This window comes from Cynocephalus volans, chromosome X (assembly GCF_027409185.1).
Source record: "Cynocephalus volans isolate mCynVol1 chromosome X, mCynVol1.pri, whole genome shotgun sequence".
Classification (NCBI taxonomy): domain Eukaryota; kingdom Metazoa; phylum Chordata; class Mammalia; order Dermoptera; family Cynocephalidae; genus Cynocephalus; species Cynocephalus volans.
This window is the reverse complement of record NC_084478.1, coordinates 91,595,277-91,618,572: the sequence shown is the minus strand read 5'-3', so window position 1 is coordinate 91,618,572 and position 23,296 is coordinate 91,595,277. Positions and strand designations below refer to the sequence as shown.

The 23,296-nt window shown below is 36.6% G+C and overlaps 1 protein-coding gene and 1 pseudogene across 1 annotated transcript in view; one reads left to right on the top strand and one right to left on the bottom strand.

Annotated features, from left to right (window-relative positions):
• Positions 1 to 23,296, bottom strand: part of LOC134368135 (uncharacterized) — a 426,599-nt gene that overhangs the window by 323,151 nt on the left and 80,152 nt on the right.
• LOC134367643 (60 kDa heat shock protein, mitochondrial-like) lies at positions 8,170 to 9,861 on the top strand (annotated as a pseudogene).

The following is a 23,296-nucleotide window of genomic DNA, read 5'->3' as shown; positions in this document are numbered from 1 at the left end:
TATAGTGAGAGGTACAGGTCTAGTTTCATTGTTCTGCATATGGATGTCCAATTTCCCCAGCACCACTTATTGAAGAGGCAGTCTCTTCCCCAATGTACGTTTTTGTTGCCTTTGTCAAAGATCAGAAGTAAGTCTGTGGATTGATTCCTGGGTACTCTATTCTGTTCCATTAGTCTGAGTATGTATTTTTATGCCAGAACTATGCTGTTTTTGTTATGATAGCTATGTAGTATAATTTGAAGTTGGGTAGTGTTATGCCTCTGGTTTTATTTTATTTTATTTTATTTGCTCATGATTGCTTTGGCTATTAAGGTTCTTTTGTTATACCATATGAATGTTAGGATTGTTTTTTCTATTTCTGTGATGACCATCATTGGTATTTTGATGGGGATTGCATTTGAATCTGTAGATCACTTCAGGAAGTATGGCAATTTTGACAATGTTGATCTTCCAATCGAAGAGCATGTAATATCTTTCCACCTTTTTGTGTCTTCTTTAATTTCTTTCAGTAGTGATTCATAGTTCTCATTGTAGAACTTTCACCTACTCAGTTAAATTGATTCCTAGGTATTTTATTCTTTTGGTGACTATTGTGAATGGGCTTAATTTATCAATCTCTCTTTCTGTTAGCTTGTTATTGGAGAATATAAATAAAACTGATTTTGGGGTGTTGATTTTATATCCTGCAACCTTACTGAAACTATTAATCAATGCTAAGAGTTCTTTGGTAGAGTCTTTAGGGTTTTCTATATATAGGATCATGTCATCTGCTGACAGGGCCAGTTTGGCTTCATCTTTCCCAATATGGATGCTCTTTATTTCTTTCTTTTTAATTAATTAGTTAATTCATTTTTATTTTTTATTATTAGCATATTCATTATTACAAACTGTGATTTTTTCTTTATGCCCTTTACTCTACCTATCAGTCCCTAAATCCCCTCTCTCCTCCCCCTATCTCTAATATCATTAGCTTTGTTCTCTCCTTCTGAAAGTTCAACATATTGTTGTGCTGTTTCCTTTTTTAAAAATTTTTCTTTCTTTCTTTCTTTTCTTCTTTCTTAGCGCCAAGTTATGGGTGAGAACATGTAGTATTTCTTTTTCCTTGTCTGGCTTATTTCACTTAACATAATTTTCTCCATACTCATCCATGTTGCTGCAAATGGTAGAATTTCATTCTTCTTCATGGCTGAGGAGTATTCCATTATGTATTTATACCACATTTTCCTTATCCAGTCATCTGCCAAGGGCCATTATTAAAAAGACAGAGAAAAACAAATGCTGGCTAGGGTGTGAGGAAAGGGGAACTCTTCTACACTGTTGATGGGACTGCAAATTAGCATAGCCATTATGGAAAACAGTATGGAGGTTCCTCAAAAAACTACAGATATAACTATCATATGAACCTTTATTTCTTTCTCTTGCCTGATTCCTCTGGCTAGTACTTCTAATACTATGTTAAACAGGAGTGGTGATAATGGGCATACTTGTCTTGTTCCTGTTCTTAAGGGAAAAGGCTTCAGTTTTTCCCATTCAGGAGGATATTGGTGGTGGGCTTGTTGCAAATGGCTTTTATTGGGTTGAGATACTGTAATTCTATACCTAATTTGCTAAGTGTCTTCATCACTAAAGGGATGTTGAATTTTATCAACTGAAAAAAATTTTTTTCTTTACAAGAACATAAAAAAGAACAAAGTAGTCAGCATAAAAAAAGAAGAAAACCCATTGAAATCAAGCATCAGAAGAAAGGCTCAGAAGCATCAGTTTAAAATTTAAGTAAGAGTCAATGGAACATAGTCCCAAGTTTGGAATTCTGTTTAATTTACTTAGATGGTGCATTCAAAGTTCTTCTTTTATCTAGCTTGCTAAAATTTGAATTATAAGTTCATACATGTAAACTCATTGATTAGCAGAATAGAAATTATTCTGACACACCAGTATAAAATAATATGAAACACAATGATACCTTATTCCCAGTTAAGAATTTAGTTCAATTCACTAAAATATATCAACTGAAAGTGTACCTCTCCCCCCACCAAAAAAAAAAAAATTGGTAAAAATTTGGAGAAATTGGAACCCTTATACCCTGTTGGTGGGAATGTAAAATGATGCAGCTAGACAATTTCTGGTTTTCAGTCAAATACGGAAATAGCTTTGAAGTTATCATTCCCAGCCTCACAACAAGAAAAAATCTCAACAAAGTGATAATTGAAACTCTTCTTAGGTCCATCAGAGAAATGAGGTCATTGCAAAATCTTTCCACCAAAATTGGAGAGACATATATGTGTGTAAGAGAAACACAGCATACAATCACTGCTTACTGGGGGCAGAATCCCAGGTGAAGAAGCCCAAGCTGGAGTCAATACCTGTACAAACACTTTAAGCTGTAACTGACAAAATGTTGGAGGCATACGCTACACCAGCTTGAGAGTTAAAATTTTGGGTAGGGCCCAATCATAGGGGCCCCCCACTTTTGTGAATTTTAACCCCAGAACCCCTACTAAGATCCTACTGTAATGATTTAAGAAAATTCTCCTTGTACTTCATGGAAGAGAAGGGAAAAGTAACCATTCTGAAATATGCACATTTCTTCCTGCTCTCTTTAATAAAGCATGTCCTCTTAACAGAGCCTAACAAGTTGGGTATTTACCAATGCACAACTGACCTAGGAGAAGGGAAAATACCCAACTCCAACCCCCTCTAATGTTCTACATGAGGAAAGGGAAATATCCAACTCTGACCCCCTCTAACCTTTGACACGTAGGAAGGGAAATACCCACTCTGGCTCAAGAAAAGACTGAGACAAAATCACAGAAGTATAGAGTACTTCCCCTTCTTCACCCAAAATACCTTCACATTAAAAAGTTCTGCTGTGCAGCACTACTGAAGTGGGACACTCTAGGAGAAGTGTTAGCAGTTTTGGGTGGGACCCTTTACGTCCAAAAGGAATGCCTGGGCTCTCTGTAGCTATTCAGCTGGAGCGGCCACTCTGGATGAGGCCACTGTGGTTGTGAGCAGGCCCCTGTGACCCTAAGAGAGATACTGGGACACTCTGAAGCTCCTCAGCTGAGGTGGACTGCCCCACATGAGGTCACTGTGGTGCTGCAGAGCAACCCATTGTCCCTTCAAAGAATACAGAGCCCCATACACGAATACAGTGACCCCGCTCAGTATTGCCCACTTTAAGAGCAAAGCTACAGAGAACACCAACACCTCCCCTGGGGGTACAGGGCTCTTTCTAGAGCCGCTGGTGACACCACTGAGTCACCCACTCTAGTTGAGGGGCTGCTGAGCACCTCATTGTCTCTATCAAAGCATAAGGTCCTAAACCTGATCCCCCAAAACCCCACCCAGGGTCATCCATTTACGCTGAGGAGCTTTAGATCACTCTCTCAGGGTCATAGGACACTAGCAGGGTTGCCAGTGAATTCACTCAGGGCCACCCACCTCAGCCAAGGAACAACAGGGCACCCAGGAACTTCCCTCAAGAGCTTGAGATGAGCTCAACAACTCAAAGTCAACCTGGTGTCATTCAACTCAGCAAGAAACTAGTGAGTGCCACAGTATAAAGGCCATGGAGGACCTCACAGAGAACTTCAATGTTGAATATAAACAAAGTAACCACACAGAGACTACACTACTGCATCTTCCCAGAACCAAACTAAAACACCCAATGGTCAGTTTAAAACACATCTACCGGAGGGAGTCTCTCCCCTCAAAAGTCACTCCAGAGCATCAGAAGAAGTGACTGCTCCACCAGATGCCCACACATCAACATAGGGATATTAAAAATATGAAAAAAAACCAAAAAAATATAACACCATCAAAGGAATACAATAATTCTCTTGTACTGAACCTCAAACAGCAGGAAACCATTGAAATAACTGAAAAGGAATTCCAAGTATCAATCTTAAGAAAACTCAATGAGTTACAAGAAAACTCAGAGAGATGACAGAATGAAATGATAAAAATGATCCAGGATCTAAAGGAGGAATTTTAAAAAGAGATAAATACCTTAAAAAAGAATGCAGCATGCCCCCTCAATATCTGCACCCAGCCCAGTGATGACCAAGCTGCTGCAGAAGCACCCTAGGCTCCTGAGTCGGGGTGGGGGGCAGAGTGCCTCAGCCATGCCCCCCAACATCTGCATCCAGCCTGGCAATCAGCGAGCCACCTCCAGAAGCCTGCAGGGCTCCTGAGGTGGGGTGGGTGGGGCCGAGAGCCTCAGCCATGTCCCCCCAACATCCTCATCCAGCCCAGTGATGCCCAAGCCACTGCCAGAAGCCCTCTGGGCCTCAGCCATGCTCCCCCAATGTCTGTATTCAGCCCAGTGATGACTGACCCACTGCCAGAAGCCCCCCGAGCCACTGAGCTGGGGTGGGGTGGTCCAAAGGCCTCGGCCACACACCCTGACATTCACATCCAGCCTACCAACAACCGAGCTGCCACCAGGAATCCCTCAGGCTCCCAATCCCTCTTCATTAAATGGTGCTGGGAAAACTGGATATCCATGTGTAGAAGAATGAAACTAGACCCATACCTCTTGCCATATACCAAAATCAACTCAAAATGGATCAAAGACTTAAGCATCAGACCTGAAACTATGAAACACCTAGTAGAAAATACAGGAGAAACACTACAGGATATAGGACGGGGCAAAGACTTAGTGAAAAAGACCTCAAAAGCACAGGACACAAAAGAAAAAAGGAAACAAATGCGATTATATCAAAATAAAAAACTTCTACACAGCAAAGGAAATAATCAACAAAGTGAAAAGACAAACTACAGAATGGGAAAAATATTTGCGAATATACATCTGATAAGGGATTAATACCCAGAATATACAAGGAACTCAAACAACTTAACAGTAAAAGTACAAATAACCTCATTCAAAAATGGGCAAAGGAGCTGAATAGAGATTTCTCAAAAGAAGACATACAGAGGGACAGCAGATGCATGAAAAAATGTTCAACATCACTAATTACCAGGGAAATGCAAATCAAAAACACATTGAAATATTACCTTACCCCAGTTAGATTAACTATTATCAAAAAGACAGAGAATAACAAATGCTGGCAAGGATGCAGAGAAAGGGAATGTTTCTACACTGTTGGTGGGACTGCCAGTTAGTGCAGCCACTATGGAAAACAGTACAGTGGTTCCTCAAACAACTACAGATACAAACACTGTACAACCCAGCAATCCCACTATTGGGTATCGTGAAGGTTAATTCTAGATGTCAACATGGTTAGATGAAGGAATGCTGAGAAACCTGGTAAAGCAATCTTTTCAGGTGTTTCCATGAGGGTGTTTCCAGCAGAGATTAGTATGAGAGTCTGAGTGGCCAGGTGTGAAAGACCCACCCTCAGTGTGCGTGGGAACCATCCAATCCACTGGAGGTCCGGAGAGAACAAAAGACAGAGGAAAGAGGTGAAGCTGGAGCTGGGAAACACTCTTTTCTCCTGTCCGTGGACATCAGAGCTTGAGACTCTTCAGCTTTTGGGTTCCAGAACTTACACCAAGAACACCATCAGCTTTCTGGGTTCTGAGGCCTTTGGACTTGGACTGAGCCAGGCTACCAGCATGCAGTTTATAGACAGCCTATCGTGGGACTTTTCGTCATAGCCACGTGAGCTAATTCCCCTAATAAATCCCTCTCATATAATTATAATATATCCTATTGATTCTGTCTCTCTGGAGAACACTGACTAATACAGGTATATTCCCAAAGGAATGGAAATCATCATGTCGAAGGGACACCTGCACTCCCATGTTCATAGCAGCTCTATTTACAATAGCTAAAAAATGGATCCAATCTAAATGTCCATTGATGGATAACTGGATAAGGAAAATGTGGTACATATACTTGATGGAATACTACTTAACCATTAAAAAGAATTTAATTCTGCCATTTACAGCAGGATGGTCAGCTTGGAGAAAATTATGTTAAGTGAAATGAGCCAGGCACAAAAAGTAAAATGCCATATGCCCTCACTCATAAATGAGAGCTAAAAAATAAATAGATAAGAAAGAAAGAAAGGAACAAACAAATAACAATCACAATAACACGTTGAACTTTCAGAAGACAAGATCAGAACTGTCATTACTAGGGTTGGGAAAGGAGGAATGGGAGGGCAGGGGGTTAGCAAGAAATTGGTTAACAGACACAAAGTATGATTAGGTTTTGTAATGATGAATATGATAATTATCCTGATTTTATCATCACACATTATACACAGTTATTGATATTGAACTTTGTACCCCACAAATATTATATGTATAATCAATTATGTTTCAATTTTTTAAAAAAGGAAAAGAAAGAAAGAAAAAAGAAAGAAAGGAAGGAAACGACAATCAGAATAAACATTGAATTCTCAGAAAGAGAGAACAGAATTGTGGTTTCTAGAGGCAGGAAAGGGGGAGTAGGTAGGGGGATAGCAAGAAATTGTTTAATGGACACAAAACAACTAATTAGGAAAAATAAGTTCTATTGATGTACAGTCGAGCTAGGCAGCTATAATGAACATTAACATACTGCATGTTATCAAACGGCTTGAAGAGAGAATATCAAATGTCCTCACAACAAAAAAATTGTTACATTTTGTAATGATGAATATGCTAATTATCCTGATTTGATCATCACACATTGTACACAAGTATTGATATTCAACTCTGTACCCCAGAAATATGTATAATCGATTATGTTTAAATAAAAAAACAAGTGGGGGGGGGTTGCTATATAATGACAAGGAATTAAACCTAAAAGTCCTACAAGCCTAAGATTTATATAAAGAGACTTTAGAAATCTTGAAAGACAACAGAGGAGACAATAACATGGACACTGAAGGAAATTTTAGCCTCTAATACCACAGCTACAGCAAAGAGTAAACATAGCCTAACTCCTAGAAAAATAAATGTAAAACCTCACGCTAAAGGCTTATCTGCCTCAGTTCCTTTTACCTTATACACCATGGCCAGCTTTCAACAAAATATTACAGGGAATGCTAAAAGGCAAAAACACAGTGTGTAGAGACAAAGCAAGCATCAGAACCAGACTCAGATATGGCAGATATTTTAGAATTATCAGACAAGCAATTAAAATAACGAATTTATATGCTTAGGGATATAATGGACAAAATTGGACAACATGTAATAGATGAGTAATATGAGCAGGGAGATGGAAACTCTAAGAAACAAGCAAAAGGAAATGCTAGAAATCAAGAACATTGCAGTAGAAACGAAGAATGTCTTTCATAGGTTCATCACTGGACTAGACAGGACAAAGGAAAGAAGCATTATACTTAAAGATATGTTAATAGAAACTTAACAAATTGCAAAACAAAACCAAAGGATGAAAAATGGGACATTATATCCAAGAACTGAGGGACAATTTAAAAAGGTATATATTCTTGAAAACTAATTTGTAGTTGAGGTGAAACTGAGGTCCATGTAATTCTGATTTTTTACATCTCTAAACTAATGTCAACAAAAATGAAACTAACTTGTCACAAAGTCTTTAATATTTAATGATTAATAAATAAGTAAGCAAGTAAAGAAATAAACAAATGAAAACAAAAAATAATAAAAATTTAAAAAATAAGAAGTTGTAGAGTACAAGTAATGAAGATAACAGAAAAGAAGGAACAGAAGAAATATTCAAAGTAATAATTTCTGAGAATTTCCTAAAATTCATGACAGACAACAAACCACAGATCCAAGCAGGATAAAAACCAAAAATATCTAACTAGATATACCATACTTAAAATGTAGGAAATAAAAAACCGTACTATAAATACATATTTTTAAAAATTTTCCACATATTATGATTTTTGACACCTTAAAAATCCTTCTGGCTGCAGAGAGACCATCACTCCTGGGGCTAGCCAATTTTTAAAGATAACAAAGGGTCCAGACAGGAGCATGCCTTTGATATGCACACACTAACCAATCCAGAGACGTACCTCCTCTATCTGGCCCTTACATCCCAGGAGACAATATTACTGTGCTTTAATCATCCCATAATAAGGTACCAGGTAACTAGGAACCACCTGTATAGCCAAAAGGCAATGAAATTATTTAAGCTAGTCAATCCTAAACTGGGGCACTCTGTCCCTCACTCGCCACCCATGGCCTGCCTCGTTTGTGCACAAGCCCTGCTGCTGCCCTGCAGAAATGTTTCAGTTACGTACAGTCCTTCACCAGATGAAACCAGAGTCCAGGGCACTGGCTCCTCATCTCACTCAGGCTTACACTAAAGATGTAAAATTTGGTGCAGATGTCTGAGCCTTAAGGCTTCAAGGTATAAACCTTTTAGTCAACGCTGCAGCCCTTACAACAGGGCCAAAGGGAAGAACAGTGATTACTGAACAGAGTTGGAGAAGTTCAAAATAGCAAAAGTTCACTTGACTGTTGCAAGTGAACTGATTTAAAGGATAAATAAGAATGTTGCAGCTAAACTTGTTCAAGATGTTACCAATAATACAAATGAAGAGGCTGGTGATGTCACCACCAGTGCTACTGTCCTGGCACACTCTACTGCCAGGGAAGGCTTGGAGAAGATTAGGAAAAGTGCTAATCCAGTGGAAATCAGGAGAGGTGTGATGTTAGCTGTTGGTTCTGTAACTGCTGAACTTAAGAAGCAATCAAAACCTGTGACCACCCCAAAGAAACTGCTCAGGATGCTACGATTTCTGCAAACGGAGACAAAGAAATTTGCATCATAATTTTTGATGCAATGAAAAAGTTTGAAAGAAAGGGTGTCATCACAGTAAAGGATTGAAAAACACTGAATGATGAGTTAGAAATTACTGAGGGCATGAAGTTTGATCCAGGCCTCATTTCTCCATACTTTATAGATCAATAGGTCAGAAATGTGAATTCCAGGGTGCCTATGTTCTATTGAATGAAAATAAAATTGCTAGTGTCCAGTCTGTTGTATGCGCTCTTAAAATTGCCAATGCTTACCACAAGCCATTGTTCATAATTGCTAAATATGTTGATGAAGAAGCTCTAAGTACACTTGTTTTAAATAGGCTAAAAGTGGTCTTCAAGTTGTAGCAGTCAAAACGCCAACTTTTGGTGACAATCGAAAGAACCAGCTTAAAGACATGACTATTGCTCCTACGTGGTACAGTGTTTGGAGAAGAGGGGTTGACCCTAAATCTTGAAGATGTCCAGCCTCATGACTTAGGAAAAATTGGGGATGTCATTGTGACAAAAGATGATGCCATGCTCTTGAAAGGAAAAGGTGACAAGACTCAAATTGAAAAACACATTCAAGAAATCATTGAGTAGTTAGATATCACAACTAGTGAATACAAAAAGGAAAAACTGAATGAACATCTGGCAAAACTTTCAAATACAGTAGCTGGGACAAAGGTTAATGGGACAAAGTGGTGTTGAAGTGAATGAAAAGAAAGAGTTACAGATGTACTTAATGCTACAAGAACTGCTGTTGAAGAAGGCATTGCTCTGGGAGGAGGTTGTGCCCTGCTTTGGTGTATTCCAGCCTTGGACTCATTAACTCCAGCTAGTGAAGATCAAAAGATTAGTATAGAAATTATTAAAAGGACTCAAAATTCCTGCAATGGCCATTGCTAAGAATGCAGGTGTTGAAGGATCTTTGATGGCTGGGAAAATTACGCAAAGTTCCTCAGAAGCTGGTATGCTATGTTTGGCAATTTTGAGAATACGGAAGAAAAAGGAATCACTGATCCAATAAAGGTTGTAAGAACTACTTTACGGATGTCACTGGGGTGGCCTCTCTGTTAACTATATCAGAGGCTGTACACAGAAATTCTTAAGGAAGAGAAGGATTCTGGAATCGGTGAAATGGGAGGTGGTATGGGAGGTGGCATATTCTAATTCCTAGAATATTGCTTCACCATTATTAATCAACTGTGACAGGAAGCTCAGGGCAGTGTTCCTCACCAATAAATTTATAGAAGTCAACTGAAGAAAACAACTGAAGAAAATTGCTATAACCATCAGTTATTAGGTTAAATTGACAGAATATAATTGTTTACTGATGTCACAGTCCATACCTACAGATACTTTATTTTGTATTTTTGAATAAAAAGACATTTGTACATTTCTGACACTGGGTGCAAGAGCCATGTACCAGTGTACTGCTTTCCACTTAAATCACTGAGGCATTTTTGCTACTACTCTGTTAAAATCAAGATTTTAGTGCTTGCTGTCAACAGATAAGAAGTCAAAATGCAGCCTTTCTGTGGAGAGTAAGAATAATTGTGTACAAAGTAGAGAAATATCCAATATGTGACTACCTTTGTGTAATAAAAATTTGTTTAATGTTAAAAAAAAAAATCCTAAACTGGTCACTCTGCCCTGCCTTGCATTTCCCATAGAAACCGTAATAGAGGCTGTGACCTAATGCTTTCCTTTTGCTCCTGTCTTCTGCCTCCTAACCACCCTGGTATCTTTCTCATGTGGCTCTGCATCACATGCCCTGCTCCTGTCTCTAGGACTTATGAGTATAATAAATTGTTTTTTTCTGGGCCTCTTCCTTGTATCCTCCTGTGGCTGCACCTGAATGACCAATACAAAACAAAGATTAAAAGAAAATCCTGAAAGATATCAGAGGGAGTTTTTTTTTAAATCCTTATGTACAGAAGAACAAAGATAAGAGTTAAATTGGGCTTCCCTTCAGAAACCACATAAGCAACAAGAGAATAGAGTAAAATATTTAAAGTGTTGAAATTAGAAAAATAAAACACCAACCTAACATATGTAGCCAGTAAAATCATCCTTCAAAAGTGAAGGGAGACACAAAGACTTTCTCAGACAAGGAAAAATTGAAAAAATTTGCTGCCAGCAGACTTGCCTTGCAAGAAATGTTACAGGAAGTTCTTCAGAGAAAAGAAAAATGACAGAGGGTCACAAACTCTGATCAACAGAAAAAAAGGAAGAGTGTTAGGGAAGGAAAAAATGAAGGTGAAATGAAAACTCTTATTTTTTCTTATACTTAGTCAACCTAACAGTTTGTTAAATGTAATAATAACAGCAATGTATTTGGTCATTAGTGCTTATGGAAAAATGAAATGAATAACAGCAATGTTATAAAGAACAGCAACAAAAAAGAAATTAGAAAGAATATGTTATAAGGTACTCACAGGCCATGTACTGCTATTAGAAAACGGACTTGAATTAGTTGTAAATGTATATTACAAACTCTAGGGCAACCTCAAAACATTTAAGAAATACATAATTTATATGTTGAAACAGGAGAGAAAGTGGAATAATATAAAATGCCTAATTAAAACCACAGAAGGGGGGTTCTAGTTCTGCATATAAGGAGCTTAGAAGTCATCACTCTGTCCTAACAAGTAAAAAGCTAAACAAACTGTGATATCAACAACTTCTTTTAGGGATCCGAGATCTGAGGTCACAGGGAAAACCAATGTCCTAAAATTGGAGAGAGAGACAGGCAAATGCAGAGAATCAGACCTTATGAGAGTAGAAACTCTTGAGCAGAAACTTTAACAGGAACCAGGGCTGGGGTAGGAACACCTGACCTGTAATTGACAAATTGCTGGAAGTACAGTGTGGATGACTCAGAGTTAAAAATTCCAAAGGGGCTCAAGACATAGGGGTCCTCAGACTTTTGTGTGGGCTTTACATCCATGACCTCAACCAGGGTCTCATAGCAAACACAGAGAAAATCCTCTTGTGCTTTCAGAAGGGAGAGGAACATAGAAACCATTTTGAACTGTATCAGAGCGCTTCATTCCTCCTAACAAGGTCTGCCCTCAGGAGAAACTACTAAACCACAGCCAAACCTGATGGAGTTTTATCAGAGCACAGCTGGCCTGGTAGAAAGGAATCACCAACTACAGTCAACTCTAGTCTTCCACACAGAAGAAGGGAAACACCCAGTTCAATCCACTCTAGCCATTATGTCCCTCCAAAGCTGTCAGTGGTGGGGGGAGGTATTAAGAAGTATTTGTGAAGTACATAGTCCAGAGGCATGGGCTTAATAAAATACTAAGATCTAACCTTAGGGCTACACAGAGTTTCCCTTTCTGCTACATCTTAACAACACATTACTAAAAGTCTATTTACAGCATTTCTTTTTTTGAAAAAAACCCAGTTCTTAATTACTGGCTATCAAGAGGCAAAAAAGAATTTGAGAAGACAAAGCAAGGATAAGAAGCAGATATGGCAGATATTTTGAAATTATCAGGCCAGAAATTTAAAACAACTGTGATTAAAATCAAATCAAAGTGTTCTAATGGATAATGTGAACATGCAAGAACATATGGTCAATATAAGCATTAAGATAAAAAACAGTAAGAAAGAACCAAACCAACAACAACAACAAACAAACAAACAAAAACAAGAGATCAAACACATTGTAATAAAAATGAAGAATTTCCTTGATGGGCTTATTATTACACTAGACACAGCTGTAGAAAAATCTCTGAACTGATAGATGCATCAATACAAACCTCCAAAACTAAAACACAAGGTGAACAGAAACTCAAAAAACAGAACAGAATATGCAAGATGTGTGGGTGAACTACAAAAGGTATAGCATATGCCCACTGTATACCAGAGGAGAAGGAAAAAAAGAAAGGAACAGAAGTAATATTTGAAATGATAATGACTGAGAGTTTCACCATATTAATGTCAGATACCAAACTACAGATCAAGGAAGTTCAGAGAACACCAAGCAGGATAAGTTCAGAAAACACCAAAAAAAACCCCTACAACCAGGCATATCATATTTTAAAATCAAAAATAAATTTAAAAATCATAAAAGAAGCTGTGTGAGGGGGGCCTTACATACGCAGGTAAAAAACAGGAATTACATCTGACTTCTCCTCAGAAACCACACGAGCAAGGAGAGAGTGGAGTGAAATGTTTTAAGTGTCAAGAGAAAAAAAATGCCCAAACTAGAAATCTGTACCCTGAAAAATTATCCTTCAAAAGTGAAGAAAAAAATAAAGACATTCTCAGACAGACAAAAATTGAGGAAATTTCTTGCTGGTAGACATGCCTTGCAAGAAAAGTCAGCATAATTTCTTCAAAGAGAATAAAACTTATAAAGGTCAGAAACTTGGATCTACATAAAGAAAGAGCATCAAAGAAGGAATCAGTGGAGGTAAAATAAAAACTTTTTTTTAATTCTTTTTTTCACTTGAAATGTAATTGATTATATATATTTCTTAATTGACCTAATAGATTATAGTTTGCTCAAAATAATAATAGTAACAATATATTTGATTATGTATGTATCATAGATATGCTTATGTATGCTTATATATAAATGAAATGAATGAGATTAATGATACAAAGGATGGGAGGGAAAAATTAGAAACATCTTTTATTATAAAGTACTGAAACCACCTATGAAGTGGTATATTGTTATTCGAAAGTAGACTTGAATTAATTGTAAACATATCTTGAAAACTCTAAGGCAACAACTAAAATAAGTAAAAAGGTATAATTCTCAAAAGGAGAAAAAATAAAATCAGGAAAAATGCTTAATTAAACTTAAAAATGCCGAAAAAGAGTAGAAGACAAAGTAGGAATTAAAAGCAAGGGGAACAAAAAGAAAATAGTAACAAAAATGGTAGATATTAATCCAACTGTATCTAAATCACTATAAATGTCAGTTGTGTAAATGCATCACCTAAAAGAAAGAAATTGGATCAAAAAACAAGACTCTACTACATATTGTCTACAAAAAATGCACTTTAAATATAACGACACATCATATTAAAAGTAAAGGGCTGGAGAAAGATATACCAAGATAAATCATGCTAATACTAATTAAAATAAAGTGGAAGTAGCTATATTAATTTCAGACAGGACAGACTTCAGAGCAAGAAAAGTAATAAGGGATATTGAGGGGCATTACATAATGAGAAAGGCATCAATCCTCCAAGAAGATGACTTTATTATTAAACTCAAAATGACCATCAATCAACTGGATATAATAAACACCTATAGACTACTTCATCCAACAACAGCAAAATACACATTCTTCTCAAGCTTACATGGAACATTCACCAAAATAGAGCACATTCTAGGCCATAAAACATACATGACCAAATTTAAAAGAAAAAAATATATACATTGTCTGCCCTCAGGCTACAATGGAATTAAACTAGAAGTCAGTAATAGAAAGACAGCTGAAAGATACTAAAATACGTGGAGAGTAAACAACACACTTCTAAATAATGCATTATTCAAAGAAAAAAAATCTCAGAAGAAATTTTAAAATATTTTGGACTAATTCAAAATTAAAATACAACTTATCAAAATTTGTGGGAGGTAGCAAAAGCAGTGCTTAGAGGGAAATTTATAGCATCAAATGCACATATTAGTAAGAAGAAAGATCTAAAATCAATAATCTAAGCTTCTACCTTAGGAAACTAAAAAAGAACTAATTAAATCCAATGTAGGCAGAAAAAAAAATTATAGCAAAAATTAACAAAGTGGAAAACAGGAAATTAATAGGAAAAAAATAATGAAAAAAAACCCTGATTCTTTAAAATGAGTAGTAAAATTGATAAGCCTCCAGCCAGGCTTACTAAGAAAAAAGATCATAAATTACTCATATCAGAAATGAAAGAGGAGACATCACTACAGATGTCACTGACATTAGAAGGATAATAAAAAAAAAGTACTATGAGCAACTCTATGCCCACAAATTTGATAACACTGATGAAGTGGACCAATTCCTTGAAAGACAAAATCTTCCAAAATTCACACAAGAAATAGACAATCTGAATAGCCCAATATCTATTAGATGAATTAAATCAATAACTAATAACCTTCCAAAAAAGTACTAGGCCCAAATGGATTCACTGATGAATTCTACAAAACAATTAAGGAAGAAATTATACCAATTCTCTAAAATATCTTCTGTAAGACAATAAGACAGAGCAGATGAGGTACTTCTTACTCATGTTAGGTAGGCCAGCACTACCCTAATACCTAAATCAGACAAAGACATCACAAGAAAAGAAAACTATAAACCAATATATCTCCCTGACATGCAGCAGAAATGCTCAACAAAATAGTAGAAAATCCAAGAGAAAATGTACATAAATAATTCTGTATCATGACCAAGTGAACTTAGGTATGTGCAGCTGGTTTAAATTTCAAAAATCAATTAATGTAATCCATCTCCTAAGCACATTAAAGAAGAAAAAATCACATGATCATATCAACAAATGCCAAAAAAAAGCATTTGGCAAAATTTAACACACATTAATGTCATAAACTCTCAGCAAACTGAATAGAGGGCAACTACCTCAACTTGATAAAGGACATCTAAAAAATACCCACTATAATTAACCTCATACTTAATGGTGGTAAACTCAAAACTTTCCTGCTAAGGTCAGTAACATGTCAAGAATGTCCCCTTTCACCACTTCTTTTCAACATCATCCTGAAATTCTTAGTTAATACAATAAGAAAGAGAACAAGCACAGAAGGCAGGAGCCAGTGCCACTGTGACTGGGGATACCCAGTCAGGGAAAAGCCCTGGGCAGCCCTCCACATACCTGCACAGAAGGCATAAGCCAATGCCACTGCCACTGGGGAGATACAGGCAGGGAAAAGCCACAGGCAGCCCTCCATCCAACAGCACACAAGGCAGGAGTGAGTACCACTGCCAGTGATGAGGCCCAGTTGGGAAAAGCCCAGGCAACCTCCCCCACAGGGAAGGAAGGAGTGAGTACAACTGCAACTTGGAGGTCCCACACTGCTCCCACAGAGGTGGTCAACAACAGCCACCACCACAGCTTCTACGACTGCAAGGATGGATTGCTGCCACAGTAGCAGCAGTGACCACCATTCAGGTGGCCTGCAGCATATTCAACTGCCTCGACAAAAGGAGAGTCACCAGAGGAGCCTGCAAAGAGAGGGGGAAAACTTTCTCCTCTAAGTCCACTACAGAGTAATAGAAGAAGCAGCTGATCTACCACATGACCAAAAATCAACATAGAGATATTAGAAATACAAAAAAAAAAAAAAAAACCAAAAAACAATAAAATGTGACATTGCCAAAGGAATACAGTAATTCAAAAGTACCAGACCCTACAGAACAGGAAAACCTTGAAATGAATGAAAAGGAATTACGAGTAATGATGTTGAGGAAACTCAATGAGAAAGGAGAAGACATAGTTAGACAACACAATGAAATGAGAAAAAAATATCCAGGATATGAAGGAGGAAATTTACAAACAGATTAATACCTTAAAAAAGAATGTAGCAGAATTACTGTAACTGAAGGATTCATTCAAAGAAATAAAAAGCACAATGGAGAGCTTAAGCAACAGAGTAGAGCAAGCATAAGAAAGAATTACTGATCTTGAAGATGGTCTTTTCAAAATAACCCACATGAACAAAAAAAAAAAAAGGGGGGAAAAATAATTAAAAAAAATAAGGTCTAACAGAGATAGCAGACAACCGAAAGTGCACAAACACCAAATCATGGGTGTTCCAGAAGAGAAGGAGAAAGGTAAAGGCAATGAAAATCTATTCAATGAAATAATAGTAGAAAACATTCCAGGTATAGGGAGAGACACAGACCTTCAGATCCAGGAAGCTGAAAGATCCCTAAACAGATTTAATCCAAAAAGACCCTTTCCAAGACACAGTATAGACAAACTGGCAAAGCTCAAAGACAAAGGGAGAATCCTAAAAGTAGCAAGAGAAAAGTGTCCAGTCACTTATTAGGGAGCCCCATCAGACTAACAGCAGACTTCTCAACTGAAATTCTATACGTGAGAAGAAAATGGGAAGACATATTCAAAATACTAAAAGAAAAAACCTGCTAGTCAAGAATACTACACACAGCAAGGTTATCCTTCAGAAATGAGAGAGAAATATTGTATTTCTCAGACAAACAAAAACTGAAGGAGTTTATAACCACATGATTAGCCCTGCAAGAAATTCTCAAGGGAGTCCTACATCTGGAATCCAAAAAACAATATTACTATCAAGAATACACAAGAAAGAACAAAACCCACTGGTTTTGCAAATGCAAATGAGAAAGAAAAAAGAAACTAAATCTTACCTCCTCAAAAAACCAGCAATCATTGAAAATAAATCATAAAAGGGGAAGAAAGGAACAATAGGTACTTCAACCATGTTAACAAAAAGCAATAAGATGCTAGGAATAAGACAAAACCTCTCAATTACAACCCTAAATGTAAATGGATTAAACTTCCCATTCAAACAACACAGACCAACAGATTGGGTTAAAAAGCTAGACCCAACTACATGAGGTTTTTAAGAGACTCATCTCACCTTTAAAGATGCACACAGACTAATAGTGAAGCGATGAAAAAAGATTTACCACACAAATGGAAACCAAAAGTGAGCAGGACTAGCTATTCTTATATCAGATAAAATAGATTTTAAACCAAAAACGATAAAAAGAGAAAAAGAAGACCACTGCATAATGATAAGGGTATCTATCCAGCAAGCAGACATATCAAGAATATATATGCACTAAACACTGGAGCATCCAGATATATAAAGCAAACACTATTAGATCTAAAGAAAGAGATAGATTCCAATACTATATTAGTGGGAGACCTGAACACACCTCTCTCAGCATTCGACAGATCATCCAGGCAACAGATCAACAGAGAAACATAGAATTTAAATTAAACTTTAGTCAAACTAGACCTGGAAGATGTCCACAGAACATTTCTTCCAACAACTACAGAATATACATTCTTCTCATCAGCACTTGGAATATTCTCCAGGATAGAACACATCTTACGTCACAAAACAAGCCTCAATAAATTTTTAAAAATTGAAATCATCTAATGCATCATTTCAGATCAAAACAAATTAACCAGAAATTACTAACAAGTGAAACTAAGGACACTAAATAAATACATGGAAATTAAATGACAGACTCCTAAGTGACCTATGTGTCCAAGAAGAAATTAAAAAGAAATCAAAAATTTCTTGAAACCAACAAAAATAAAGACATCATATCAAAACCTGTGGGATACAGCAAAAACAGTAATAAGAGGGAAGTTTATTGCAATAAACAATAGAAATATTTCAAACAAACAATCTAACACTACATCACAAAGAACTAGAAAATCAAGAACAATCCAATCCCAAAGTTAGAAGACAGAAATAAATAAGATCAGAGCAGAACTAAATGATACAGAGACCCAAAAAATGATACAAAAGATCAATAAAAGAAAAAGTTATATTTTTGAGAAGTTAAACAAAATAAACCATTAGCTAGGTTAACAGAAAAAGAGAGAGAAGATGGAAAAAACAAAAATCAGAAATGAGAAAGGAGACCTTACAACTGATACCACAGAAACATAATGAGACATCAAGAGACTATTATAAACAAATATATGCCAAAAAACTTGAAAACCTGGAGGAAACAGATAAATTTCTGGACACATATGAACCACCATGACTGAACCAAGAATAAATAGAAAATCTGAATAGACCAATAACAAGCAATGAGATTGAAGCAAAAATCAGCAGTCTCTCAATAAAGAAAATCCCAGGACCAGATGGCTTTACTGCTGAATACCACCAAACCTTTAAAGAAGAATTAATACAAATTGTCTTCAAACTATTCCAAAAAATTGAAACAGAGGCCACTCTACCAAACTTATTCTATGAAGCCAGCATCACCTAGATACCAAAACCAGACAAAGATACAACAAAGAAAGAAAACTACAGGCCAATATCTCTGATGTACATAAACACAAAAATCTTCAACAAAATACGAGCATTCAGAATACAGCAACACATTTTTTTCATACCTGTGAAGCAAGTTTAATAGTATTAATTTCTGCATCTTTTCCCATTTTTTTAAAATATTTTATTTTGTCAATATACAATGTGGTTGATTGTTGTGGCCAATTACCGAAACCTCCTTCTCACCTCCCTCTCCCCCCTCCCTCCCAACAATGTCTTTTCTGTATGCTTGTCATATGAATTTCAAGGAATTGTAATTGTTGTGTCTTCTTCCCTCCCCCCTCCAGTTTATTTGTGTATTTATTTATTTTTAGCTTGCACAAATAAGTGAGAACATGTGATATTTCTCCCTCTGTGCCTGACTTCTTTCACTTAATATAATACTCTCTAGGTTCATCCATGTCATTGCAAATGGCAGTATTTCATTCTTTTTTATAGCAGAGTAGTATTCCATTGTGTAGATATACCACATTTTCCGTATCCACCCATCTGATGATGGACATTTGGGCTGGTTCCAACTCTTAGCTATTGTAAAGAGTGCTGCGAAGAACATTGGGGAACAGGTATAACTTCGACTTGATGATTTCCATTCCTTTGGGTATATTCCCAGCAGTGGGATAGCTGGATAATATGGTCGATCTATCTGCAATGGTTTGAAGAACCTCCATACCATTTTCCATAGAGGCTGCACCATTTTGCAGTCCCACCAACAATGTATGAGAGTTCCTTTTCCTCCGCAACCTTGCCAGCATTTATTATTCACAGTCTTCTGGATTTTAGCCATCCTAACTGGGGTTAGATGGTGTCTCAGTGTGGTTTTGATTTGCATTTCCCGAATGCTGAGTGATGTTGAGCTTTTTTTCATAAGTCTGTTGGCCATTCATATATCTTCCTTAGAGAAATGCCTATTTAGCTCTTTTACCCATTTTTTAATTGGGTTGCTTGTTTTTTTCTTGTAAAGTTGTTTGAGTTCCTTATATATTCTGGATATTAATCCTTTGTCAGACATATATTTTGGAAATATTTTCTCCCACTCTGTTGGTTGTCTTTTAACTCTGTTAATTGTTTCTTTTGCTGTGCAGAAGCATTTTAGTTTGATATAATCCCATTTGTTTATTTTTCCTTTGGTTGCTTGTGCTTTTTGGGTCATATTCATGAAGTCTGTGTCCAGTCCTACTTCCTGAAGTGTTTCTCCTATGTTTTCTTTAAGAAGTTTTATTGCTTCAGGGTGTATATTTAAATCCTTAATCCATTTTGAGTTGATTTTAGTATATGGTGAGAGGTATGGGTCTAGTTTCATTCTCCTGCATATGGATATCCAGTTCTCCCAGCACCATTTGCTGAAGAGGCAGTCCCTTCCCCAGGCTTGGTGCCTTTGTCAAAGATCAGATGGCAGTAAGTGTGTGGGTTGATTTCTGGATTCTCTATTCTATTCCATTGATTAGTGTGTCTGATTTTATGCCAGTGCCATACTGTTTTGGTTATTATAGCTTTTTAAAAAATTACACATCATGATCAAGTGGGATTCATTGCAGGGAGACAAGGATGGTTTGAGATACACAAGTCAATAAATGTGATAAAACCCATCAACAAAATCAAGGACAAAAACCATATGATTATATCAATAGACACATAAAAAGTATTCAACAAAATTCAACATCACTGCATGATAAAAGCTCTCAGCAAATTATGTGTAGAAGGAAAGTATCTCAACATCATGAAAGCCATATACAACAAACCCACTGCTAATATCATCCCTGAACAGGGAAAAACTGAAGGCTTTTCCCTTAAGTACAGGAACAAGGCAAGGATGCCCACTCTCACCACTCTAATTTAACATAGTATTAGAAGTACAAGCCAGAGCAATCAGGCTAGAGAAAGAAATCAAGGACATCCATATTGGAAAAGACAAAGTCAAAATGTCCCTGTTTCCAGATAAGATAATGGTACATGTAGAAAACTTGAAGACGCAACCAAGAAAGCCTTAGGGCTGATTAACAATTTCAGTAATGTTGCAGTATACAAAATAAACACCCCAAAAGAAGTAGCATTTTTATTCTCTAATAATGAACTAGCAGAAATAGAAATCAAGAAAGTAAGCCAATTTTCAATAGTAACCAAAAAATAAAATACCTAGGAATCAATTCAACCAAGGAAATGAAAGATCTCTATAAACAGAACTATAATTCACTATGGAAAGAAGTTAAAGAAGACACAGAAAGGTGGAAAGACATTTCATGCCCTTGGATAGGAAGAATTAACATTGTGAAAATGTCCATACTATACAAAGCAATCTACAGAATCAATTCAATCCCCATCAAAATATCAATGATATTCTTCACAGAATTTTAAAAAATTATCCAAAAATTCATATGGAACAACAAAAGACCCCAAATAGCCAAAGCAATCCTGAGAAAAAATACATAAACCTGGAGGCATAACACTACCTGACTTCAAATTACTCTACAAATCTATAGTAACCAAAACAGCATGGTGCTGGCATAAAAACAGACACTTAGATCAATCGAACAGAAGAGGGAACCCAGAAATCAACCCACAGACTTACAGCCAACTGATCTTTGACAAAGGCAACAAGAAAATACATTGGAGAAAAGATTGCCTCTTCAATAAACGGTGCTAAGAGAATTGGACATTGAGATGCAGAAGACTGAAACTAGATCTGCACCTCTTGCTGTATACTAAAATCAACTCAAAGTGGATTAAAGACTTAAGCATGAGACCTGAAACTATAAATTTACTAAAGGAATACATAGGGGAAACACTTCAGGAAGTAGGACTGGGCAAAGCCTCTATGAATAAGACTCCAAAAGCACAAGCAACAAAAGAAAGGAAAAATAAATGAAGTTATACCCAACTGAAAAGCTTCTGCACAGCGAAGGAAACAATCAACAGACTGAAAAGACAATCTACAGAATGGGAGAATATATCTGTAACTGTATATCTGAACAGGGATTAATACTCAGAATATACAAAGAACTCAAACTACTATACATTAAAAAAACAAATAACCCAATTACAAAATGGGCAAAGGAACTGAATAGACATTTTTCAAAGGAAGACATACAAATGGCCAACAGGTGTATGAAAAAATGCTCAATATCACTAACCATAAGGGAAATGTAAATTAAAACCACATTGAGATATCATCTCACCCCAGTTAGATTGGCTATAATCAAAAAGACTGAGAATAAGAAATGCTGGCAAGGATTCAGAGAAAAGCAAACTCTCCTACACTGTCAGTGGAACTGTAAATTAGTATAGCCACTATGGAAAATAGTATTGAGGTTTCTCAAACAAATTCAGATAGAACTACCATATGATCCAACAATCCAACTTCTGGGTATATGCCCAAAGGAATGGAAATCATCATGTAAAAGGGATACATGCAATTCCATGTTCATCACAGCTCTATTTACAATAGCCAAGATATGGAACCAACCCAAATGTCCATCTATGGATGACTGGATAAGGAAAATGTGGTATATGTACAAAATGGAATATTACCCAGGCATAAAAAGGAATGTAATTCTACTATTTCCTGCAACATGGATGAGCTTGGAAACAACTACATTAAGTGTAATAAGCCAGGCACAGAGGGAAAAATACCACACATTTTCATCATAAGTGGGAGTTAAGAGAGATAGAAGGAAAGAAAGACCACAGTGGTGCGTTTACTTGCAGAGGGGGAGAAAAGACTTAAGGCTTCCAAGGTGTGGGCAGAGGACAGTAGGTGAAGGCAGGGTGTTGGGGAAAGGTTGGGTGGGGGACACAGGAACAACTGCAATTTGAGGTGGTGGGCATGCTGATAGTAGCTGATAGTATTGATCTGATCATCACATCTTGGGCACAAGTGCTGACAGCTCTGTGCTCCATGAATATGTATAATAAAAAAAATGAAAAATAAAATAAAAAATAAGCAAAATGAAATGAAATGAAAAAATAAAAAGAGAAAGACGAGAAGAGAAGAGATAAGAGAGGTTAAGAAGGAAGGAAAAGAAAGAAAAATAGTAAAGAAAGAAAAGAAAGGAAAAGGTAGACAGAATTATAAGGAAAAAATAAAATTGTTCTTCTCTTGCAAATGATATGATTAGGTATATAGAAAACCCAAAAGAATGAAGAAACAAAAAATCCTGAATAACAAGTTATTATAATAAGTTTGCAAGAAAGAAGGTTACTCTACTAAATGACTTTTTGATTACCTATATACCAGCAATGAACAAGTAGAATGTGAAATTAAAAACAGAATAGCATTTACATAAGCACCCCCAAAATGGAACACTTTAGGTATAAATCTATCAAATATGTACAAAAATACATGAAGAAAACAAAATTCTGATGAAAGAAATCAAAGAATAAGTGGAGGGACAGTCCATGTTCATGGTTTGGAAGACTCTATATTATCATGATTTCCATATATCCCAATTTGATCTACAGATTTAACACAATTCCAATCAAAATCCTAGCAAATCACCTTGTGGATGTCAACAAACTGACTCTAAAGTTTACTTGGAAAGGCAATAGACCCAGAAGAACCAATGCAGTATTGAAGGGGAAG